This window comes from Rattus norvegicus, chromosome 15 (genome assembly GCF_021556685.1).
Source record: "Rattus norvegicus strain SHRSP/BbbUtx chromosome 15, alternate assembly SHRSP_T2T, whole genome shotgun sequence".
NCBI lineage: Eukaryota > Metazoa > Chordata > Mammalia > Rodentia > Muridae > Rattus > Rattus norvegicus.
Genome location: NC_141548.1, coordinates 33,906,832 through 33,914,880, shown reverse-complemented (window position 1 = coordinate 33,914,880; position 8,049 = coordinate 33,906,832). Strand labels below are relative to the sequence as shown.

General features: G+C 42.8%; 1 pseudogene; it reads left to right on the top strand.

The window, feature by feature from the left end:
• The first annotated feature begins 4,105 nt into the window (after positions 1–4,105).
• LOC134482227 (granzyme B-like) lies at positions 4,106–6,941 on the top strand (annotated as a pseudogene).
• Positions 6,942–8,049: the final 1,108 nt, after the last annotated feature.

Sequence of the window (8,049 nt, the reverse complement as noted above, 5' to 3'; positions counted from 1 at the left end):
TCTCATGAAGATTGGATGATAAATGATAAGACACAAGAATTATTAAGCACGAGTCAACATGATAAAGCAAAAACCACAAGCTTTGCAGTTACAAACCCATGTTTCTTGTAAGTCATTCAGCAGCTTTCATCTCTTCTGCCTCAGACCAAACTATTTGCCACATCCTAAGAAGATGTGGTTAGACTGTGCACAGCATGAGACTGTGAGAGAGATGATGAGAAAAGCTCATTGTTCTAGAAGGTTAAGATGTGAGTTCCATCTTCCCATTTGTAACAACAGACCACCTTTAAGAAAAGAACTCATGGGCAAAATCCAAAAGCTCCAGTTTTTAACACAAGGTACAAAGGAAACAAAGAAGGATTAAAAAAAATGACCCTGTTAGTCATGCAGGATACACTTTACATGAAATACTTTTAAGGGATCTTAGATATTACAAAGTTCACAAAGGTTTTTAGTTTCTTAAAAAGTATTTGTAGCTGAGAGAAACTTTGGAAGGAACTAAAGGGAGTCAGTAGGGGCATGTGAAAAATTAAAAACTATTCATATACAGGTCAATGTTTCAACACTGCAAAGAACAATAACCAAGATGAAAACTTCACTAATGAGACTTAACAGTAAATTGGAGCAGAGGAAACAATCAGGGAGACTCATGCTGGAGATGTGGCTCACAGTTAAGAATACTTACTTCTGTTGTAGAGTATTAAAATACATTTCCCAGTACTCATATCATACAATACACAACTGCCTGCAACTCCAGATTGAGGGGCTCCAATGCCCTGTCTTCCACAGGCACTGCATCAGGGACACGCACGGATACACACAATGCTTGCATTTGAAAGTAATTAAAAATAAAATAAATCTTTTTTTTAAGGATGTTAATGCATCACCAATAGACTGGCTCAAGAAGACAAAATATATAAGTTGGGAGACAAACCTGAAACGTGTGATATTCAGACACAATAAAAAATGAGACAGGATCATAATTTGTTAAAAATTCTATGATGTGATCAGGAAAAAAAACCTAAGAATCCATAGGATAGAACAAGCTGAGATTAAAAGAAAACCTTAAAGGCATAGAAGACTTATTCCATAAAATTACAAAACAAAATTTTCCAAATCCATGTAAAGGAGTGGACATCTAAGCACAGGATACATTTAGAAACCCAGGGAAAAATGAACAGAGAATACTCTCTCCACAACACATTTTAGTTAAATGTGAACACTACAAACAAAAGACACTAAAGCTGAAGGAGAAAATCAGGAACTCATTTACAAAGACAAACCCATCATGATAACTCAGACCTCTCAGCAGAATCAATAAAGGGTAAGGAAGAATGGAATGTGTATTTTTCAAGTCATAAGAGTAAATAAGTGTCAACAAAGCTTATTATGACCAGCAAAGTTACTTCTTAAGATCAATGGAGTAATAAATACAAGGTAAATATAAACTAAAGCAACTCATGATCAATAAGTCAACATTGCAGAATATGCTAAAATATTCAAGTACTGTGTTTACATAGTTTCTGACCCACACTCTCCCTCCTACAACTCCTCCCATATCCACCTCACTCCCTCTCAAATTTAAGACTTCTTTAGTTATAACACACACACACACACACACACACACACACACACACACACACCTATGTAAATAGATCCTGAGAGTCTACTTAGTGTTGCTTGTAGATAAGCTATCAGGACGTTTATTCCCATAGATGATTGATTCTCCCTCACTTATTAGCCATTAATTCACTGTAATTCTTTATCTAGGGGTCGGGTTTTGTGCCCCCACCCACACTGGAATGTCAATTGTTGTTGTCATTGTGCAAGTCTTGTTAGGCAACCATTTTGTTTAGACTTCATGAATGCAGTAGCCCTGCTGTGTCCTTCAGCACATATCCCAGTCCTCTGCTCCTTACAATCTTTCTGCTCCCTTTTCTGTGATGTTTCTGGAACGTTGTGTATAGGAATTGTGCTGTGGATGTATCCACTGGGGTGGGCTCCCCACGGTCTGTTGTTCTCTGCCTTTTGACAGGTGTATGGTTGACTGTAATGGTCTCTGTCTGCTGCAAACAAGACTTCTTTGATCAGAAGTGAGGTAGAACATAGTTGGTGATCACACTGTTTTAGGAAAGTGTCAATTGCAAGTTCTCTTGTACTTGGGTCCATGACCTCATAGCCACAGGTAGTTGACAAGGTTTCTAGTCTCACACATGAATTCTCTCCTACAAAGTGGACCATAAGTCTCATCAGAAAGCTTTTGGTTACCTCCAGTGTGTAGGGGCCACTATTATACTCTTGGGTATTTGTTGCTGTGCTGGTCATTGTTGTGGTTTTATATCAAGTTGTCTTTTCCTGTGGCATAGTACCATTAGATATTTTGAGAGTTAGTCCTCAAAGAGAGGCTCAAATTTGGTTCCGGCTTGAGTTCTCCAAATCCTGAGTCCAAAGCGTGGGATGTGTTCAGAAATTTTTTTTTTCTGCTAGAAACTCATTGCATGAGGGAACATTTTCTTCACTAAGATCTGATTATACAATTTTTCTTTTAAGAAATATCAACTTAAAGCACCCTTGTCTTTGCAAGACTTATTTCGTTCATTAGCAATAATTGCCAATAAATCCAAGGGAATACATTTTAAATTTAATGGTGGTGTGGCTCTGCAGACTTCGTGACCTGATGCACAGGTAAAGATGAGATTATTGACACTGTTCATTGTATGACTCAAAACCATTGTCGATTGTGATACAGGTGACCGGAAAGGATGGACTTCCTAGACATGTTTTGTGGTATCTTATGAGCCAATCATTCCTTTCTTTAACATTGGAATATACTGTATCATGAGGTGATATTTTGATTTGGTTTCTTTGTTATTACAGGCTGACTTGTAATAAATAATGAATATCTACTGATATGGATATAAAGGGATTCATTTATACTAAATAAATATATTTCTTTCTCTGTACATTAAGTAAGAATAGCCACATAGAATTCTCAAGACACTAAGAAGAAGTTGGGGAAGAATTCTCTAGACACTAAGAGGAAGGTGGGAAAGCAACTGGGTCTGTAAAGTGTTTTCCATGTAAACAAGAGGACCTGAAGTCCATTCACAGAGCCTATGTGATAAAGCTGGGTGTGCTGACAACCCTTACAATCCAAGCTCTGAGAGAAAGAGGCAGATACCTGAGGTTCTCTGGCCAGCCAGTTTAGCATAATCATCAAGCTAAGTGAGAGACCATGCCTAAAAAAAAGAAAACAAGGCAGACAGAATGTGAGAACGATCCCCAAGGTTCACCTCTCTGCACACACACACACACACACACACACACACACACACACACACACACATACACACACACACACACAACTTGAATAGCTATCGTTGAGTTTTAGCAGGCTGGCTTTTCATATGTTGCAATATGTCAGCAATTTAGTGATTTGATTGTCCTTTGGGGAACCAGATTCTTCCCATCCTTAGTTCCCAGGTTTGCATCAGACAAATGTAATCTTTCCCAAAGAAGTAGGAATGACTGGGTGATACAATAATCGGCCAGTGATTCCACTCTCAGAGCCTGCAGCCATCTCTATTTTTCTTTGTCAGTAAGGGTCAGATGCAAGCTTTTCATAAGAAAGGGCTTTGCCACATGGAACATTTGAAACTATGGTCCTAAATAGGTTGACAGGTGCTTGGTAGTCCTGTCTTTTCCTGCCTTGTCCATCACTCTACCATGGCTCACCCAAAACTGTACACTGGTAATGGATGCTCGTGATTACCCTCTCTAGATGGTCATGCTTGATCCTGGGATGAGAGGTGAGCTCAAAGGCACATCTGTCCTGATGGTCTCAGCAGGGTAGCATCAAAAACAGATGGTCCACCACTGGGAACTTTGGTTTCTGGGACCCTAATACCACATGCTATAAACCCCACCCTATGCTTTTGTGGTCCTGCAATGGGCTGTATGTGGTGGTTCTCTGAGTCATTAGCTTTGGGTTCTGCTGTGGTTACTTCATGATTCTCACACAGGCACTCAGAAGACGTCATTAGGCATAAGCAGTAGGGCAGAAGTTTTCATAAAAAGCATTGATGAAGCATTATAAAAGCAGAGAGAGGGTACAAGGCCACAGAGCCCACTCTGCCTTCTTACTCTTCTAGAGGTAAAAAGTGAGCAAGGACAACACTCTTGATGCTGGGACCTAGGTGGCCTTCCAGGGAAGATGAAGCTCCTCTTGCTGCTGTTGAGCTTCTCTCTGGCCCCCAAGACAGAGGCAGGTGAGAGCAGCACATCCCTTTAGTGGTAACCCCACTGTCACCGGTAGTAGGAGGGTAAAGGTCTTTCTCAGGAATAGCTGCTGATTGATATCCCCTCCCTGAGCCATACCCTTATCATCTGGAAAGTGGATTTTCCTAGAAGTACTTGGTAAAGGGTAGGAACCTGCAAAACAGAAACTACATTCTCCTGGAGCACATAGAATGGGCCTGGCTTCTGCATCTGTGATGATACAGGCCTTCCCCTCACCACAAACTCATCAAAGAAGCTAAAGTACTGGTGACCCCCTAGTAAATGGAATTGCTGTCTTCAGAAGAAGTGAATTTGCTTGACCCAAACCACTTGATCCCTTCCTCTAACTCAGTGCTTCCCAGGCTTTTGGTGGTTCCCCAGTGTTCAAGTATGAGTCTCTGGGCACTCTGCTCTTTGGAATGCCAACACTTGCATCTAGGAATGAAAGTGACTGAGGATGCCTGAAGAAATAAGATGCCTCAAAGCGTGAACTGAAGCCTTGGTCCCTAGAAAGCAGCAATATTTCAGGCATCACAGGGCTTGGAGTGAGAGAGAGGAGGCCTTAGAATCTCTCTGGGACCAGAAGTCAGAAGATAGACAATCTTAATCCTTAGGATTTCCTTGTCCAGAATAGTATGCTTGCCTCTAAGTGTGTGGAAGAAGATTTATAGACCAAGACCTATCTTTCTCTCCTTTTTAGGAAGGGGAACATGAGGGCACCCCTCCAAAGTCCCTTTCAATTCCAGGCCTCCCTGGCTCCTAAATGCCTAGAAAGTGTGGAGCCACCACACAAAACTCATCTGGTGGAAGGACTAGTAGGTGCCCACAAAAAGGATGGCTTTCCCTTCAGGGGAGATCATCAGGGGACATGAAGCCAAGCCCCACTCTCGACCCTACATGGCCTATCTTCAGATCATGGATGAGGATTCTGGGAATAAAACGTGTGGCGGCTTCCTCATACGAGAGGACTTTGTGCTGACTGCTGCTCACTGTTCAGGGAGGTAAGGAACAGGAAAGCCCATGCCATCCTGGGAAGATTCCATGGAGGCTCTGCCTTCATCCTAAGCAGCTTGAGGTGAGAGGGGGCCCAGCAAGTCTCATGAGGGAGAAACAGTCTCACACCAGTCACCGATAAGGAATCAAACACATTTCAACCGAGGTCCACATTGAAATATGAGCTAAACTATGCAATTTGCATTCTTAGGGATGACTGGCCCCTGAGCACCTTTAACATAGAAACTGGTGCTTCAGATTACCCCTTATATCCCCTCAGCTGCAGCCCTACCCTTCAGCAAGGCCTGTCCTTCACACCTCCTGGGCTGCCTCCTCTCTGACTCCATATCTCTCATCTCCACTCTGCTCTCTTTGCAGCAAAATAATTGTCACTTTAGGGGTCCATAACATCAAAGAACAGGAGAAGAAGCAGTAAGTCATCCCTGTGGTGAAAATCATTCCACACCCAGCCTATAATGCTAAGACAATCTCCAATGAGATCATGCTATTAAAGGTGAGACATTACCCCATCCCTCCACAGACTGTCTCGCCTGCTCCCATCCCTCTCAATCCATCCTGGCCTTCAGGGTGTCTCAGCTCAGCAGGTCATGAGCTGGACTCTTGCTTCTTCTCCAACAGCTGAAGATTAAGGCCAAGAAGTCCAGCACTGTGAAGACTCTCAATCTGCCCAGAAGCAACTTCAAAGTGAAGCCAGGAGATGTGTGCTATGTGGCTGGTTGGGGAAAGCTGGGCCCAATGGGCAAATTCCCAGAAACACTACAAGAAGGTGAGCTAACAGTACAGAAGGATCAGGAGTGTGAGTCCTACCTAACAAATGTTTATGACAAAGCCAATGAGATATGTGCAGGGGACCCAAAGATCAAACATGCTTCCTTTCAGGTAAGTTGGGTTTCAGTTCCCTCTGGGCTCAGTGGGAGGGGAAAAGGAATTTGGCACCTATAGACCCAAACATCAAGGGACTCCTTTACCCCTTGGCTATTCTCTTTCTCTCTGGTAACAGCAGGAAGCAATAACTAAGTAGGGCCAGGAGCTGACTAAGAGGCTATGCTGAAGGTAGCTTGTATAAATCGAGGTGTTTGCAAAAGAAAGCTTAGCTCCAGGCCCAGGCTTTAGAGAACTGGGCTCCCTAAATGTGTCCTAAACAAGGCCAGGTGTCTCCTCTGAGCAAACACACACTTTGTAGTTGGGCTTCCCCTCCATGTTCCCATCAGGCCCACTCACTGTCCCCATGTCCATAAACAACAGCCTGAGGACAAGAGTCCCACACACCTTCACAGAGTGGATCACAGACCCAGGGAAAGGGCAGGGGCTGGCCTCAGGAGGGTGGCGCAGCTCTAACTATATCCACAGTCAAGCTGGAAAGGCCAAGGGGCCCCAGGCCTGCCTTCTGACTTCCCACAAGCAGAGAAAACAAGTCATGCTTCTCTGTGAGTAGCCTTGGCATCAGAAGGAGGTTGGGACTATAGTGAACAATATCTTAGTACCTTGTGCCCCCCAATTCACAGGGGGACTCTGGAGGGCCTCTTGTGTGTAAAAAAGTGGCCGCAGGCATCGTCTCCTATGGATGTAAAGATGGTTCAACTCCACGGGCATTCACCAAAGTCTCGACTTTCCTATCCTGGATAGAGGAAACTATGAAAAAGAGCTAACTACAAGATGCAATGCGGATCATTTCCTGACTAACCACCTTCCCTATAGCTGAGTCCAGGATTGCTCTAGGATAGATGGCAGCAACTGAATAAAGCACTTTTTCTGACTGGAAAGACTGGTTTCATGTCCATTCACAGGGATCAACCCTGTCCTTGGCAGATGAATGGAATACTTCTTCTGCCACAAGATTGTTACAACCCAGTTGACATCTGGTAGTTCACCCTCTCTACAAGAGAAGAAAAACGTTTGATTGACCCAAACATGTACTACTTCCCCTCAAAGTCCTTAGAACGTTATTTAGTGCAAGTCATCATTAACAGGTACCTACAGTATTTTCACCCATTTGACCCAAGTCACTGGTGTGTTCTTTGGAACATAGCAAGAAGTGATATATACAATTCCTTTTGCTTCTCTGTGCTATTTTTCCCCAATAGAAGACTTTTATGTTTTATAAAGCTAATTTCCTTATCAATTGAAACCTTTAACATTTTATATTAATTGCTCATTTTCAAGGTACAACATGATCTTTTATGTAAAGGATACAAAATGATTAAAGAAAACTAATTAACATGTCCACTAATTTAAATACTTTTTATTTTTGAAGGGAGTACATAAATTTTTCTGATAAAAGTAATGAAATGTACAAGGCATTATTTGTCTTTTTCTTTTTCTTCTCCATCTTTATCAACTTGGGTATTTCTTATTTACATTTTGATTGATATTCATCCTCCTAGCCTCTCCACCCTTCTCTATGGGTGTTCCCCTCCTTGTCCTCCCCTGAAATATCATCCTCCCCCCAACAATGACATTCACTGGAGGTTCAATCTTGGCAGGGCCAAGGGCATCCCCTTCACTGGTTCTCTTACTAGGCTATCCACTGCTACCTATGCTGTTGGAGCCCAGGGTCAGTCCATGTATAGTCTTTGGGGAGTGGCTTAGTCCCTGGAAGCTCTGGTTGGTTGGCATTGTTGTTCATATGGGGTCTTGAGTGCCTTCAAGCTCTTTCAGTCCTTTCTCAAATTCCTTCAACGGGGGTCTGGTTCTCAATTCAGTAGTTTGCTGCTGGCATTCACCTATGTATTTGCTATATTCTGGGTGTGTCTCCCA